Consider the following 2,423-nt stretch of genomic DNA (forward strand, 5'->3'; position numbering starts at 1 on the left):
ATCAACAGGACAAGTAATAACAAATGTTGGAGAGGATGTGGAGAAAAAGGAACCCTCATACACTGCTGACGGGACTGCAAATTGGTACAGCCACTATGGAAAACAGTATGAAAGTTCCTCAAAAAACTAAGAATTGATCTACCATATGATCCAGCAATCTCGCTATTGGGTATTTACCCCAAAGACTTGAAAACTCATATCCAAAAAGATATTTGCATACTGATGTTCATAGCAGCACTATTCACAGTGGCCAGGACATGGAAGCAACCAAAGTGCCCTACAATAGAAGATTGGCTAAAGAAGCTGTGGTACATATACACAATGGAATATTACTCAGCCATAAGAGATGAAATACTGCCATTTGCGACAACATGGATGGACCTCAAGATAATCATGCTAAGCGAAATAAGCCAGACAGAAAAAGTTGAAAATCACATGATATCACTTGTATGTGGGATATAAACCTAAAAGCAACAAATGAACAGGACAGACAAACAGAGACTCGTGGACATGGACAATGAACTAGTGGTTTACCAGAAGATAGGGGGTGGGGGAGGAGGCGGTAGGTAGATGGTTAAATGGGGTCAAATATAGGGGGTTAGTGGGAGGATGAAGTGGGTAAAAGGGATCAAATATATAGTAGCTGAAGGAAACTGGATTTTGGGTGGTAAACACACAATAGAATATACAGATGTCAAATGATAATGTACACCTGAAAATTATATAATTGTATTAATCAATGTTACCCCAAAAAACTTAATTTAAAAAATGTTACAAAAAGTGGAAAAAAAAAAAGAAAGATAATATCATTGCTGGCAGAAATGTAGAGGAAAGAGGTAAGGTATGCTCATACTTTACTGTTGAAAGTAGAACTATTTTAGCTTTTGGAAAGCAATCTGGTAATATCCCTTAAAATTTAAAATACACGTATCTTTAGCCCAGCAAACCCATTCCTGGGAATGTATTTTATCATTTGTTAAAATCTATGTACAAAAATGTTTACTATAGCTATGTGATGGCTAAAAACTGAAAATACCAATATCTCTCAACTTTGAATAAGCTATGGTGAATCCTCAGCAAAAAAATATTATGAAAAAATGAGTTAGACTGATGTAGGCTAACTTGTAGGGATTTTCACAAGATATCATTGAGAGAATGATGCAAGATGCAAAAGACTGTGTATAAGGCGATCCATTTTTTTTTGTAGAGCAAAGAATGACAAAATATGAATAAATATGTACATGTGGTATTGATGCATATGTGTTTACAGGTAGATAGATGGTAAATGATAGATGATCAATGATAGATGATAGATAGATGTTTACATGGATACATGAATATGGAGAAAGGTATGAATGACACAAAGCAGGTGGCTAACATGGATTAGAACTATGCAGAAAGTTGGGCAGAGAGAGAAGGGATGAAGTGAGAAGCAAGTAAACAAAAAAGATGGGGAGAAGGCTGCACTAAATCAGTGTGTATAAGATCTTGTTTATGTTGAATTGTGAATAAAATGTCAGGAAAAGTAAAGATAGATTTATGTCTTCCCATTTGTAGGAATGCTGATGCTACATTGTAAAGTGAAAAAAGCAAGTTGCAGAGTGCAGTACACTACTATTCTATTTCAATAAAAATAGGCAAGCACAACCCTTATATACGTGTATTTATGAGTGTGTAAGTTTGTTGAACAAGGAGAACATTGTGAAGGTGGATAACAATGGTTACTATAGGGTGGGGTGTGATTGAGGGGATAGTTTTCGCTTTTCACATCCTTGTGTCAATGGGATTCTTTCACTTAGCACAATAAGCACATTACTTTGATAGTTTCAAAACATCAGTAGAGAGGGAATAAAAAAATGGCATAGGAGATAGAGGCTTTGTTCGTCCCTCTTGCGACCAAATCAAAGTTATGACAGAAACACAGAGCAAACAGCAAGGAAAATCACCTGGGATCTAGATGAACAAGCCCTACAACTAGGGAGAGAAATAAGAAATCATCCTGCAAAGGGAGGAGGTAGGATAGGGCGAGGATGTGAGGCTGCCTGGTTCCGAGCAGCTGAGTGGGATGGAGACCAAGACAGCTTCAGTAGGCAGCTGCAGATGCCTTTTAAAGGGGCTGTGTCCGGGAGCGGACTTTCACGGATGACGGACCTGCTCGCTCTGAGCACCAGCACCAAGTCGGCTGCGCGGGGGGCATCAGGGACCCTCAGGGGACACTGAGTTGTCAGAGTGAGGGCCAGAGGCGAGGCTCTCTCCTGGACAAATGTGTTGGCAATATCCACAGTCCCTCTGTTGAGCCCTCCCCACTTCCAAGTGTGCTGACGCACACCACCATAGCTGAGGCATCATCAAACTGGATAACAGAGGTCGCTCCGCCCAAGGTTTCCCTGAAACTTCGCCTCCCCCAACTTGCAGCCCCACCC

This window comes from Pteropus vampyrus, unplaced genomic scaffold (genome assembly GCF_000151845.1).
Source record: "Pteropus vampyrus isolate Shadow unplaced genomic scaffold, Pvam_2.0 Scaffold7, whole genome shotgun sequence".
Taxonomy (NCBI): domain Eukaryota; kingdom Metazoa; phylum Chordata; class Mammalia; order Chiroptera; family Pteropodidae; genus Pteropus; species Pteropus vampyrus.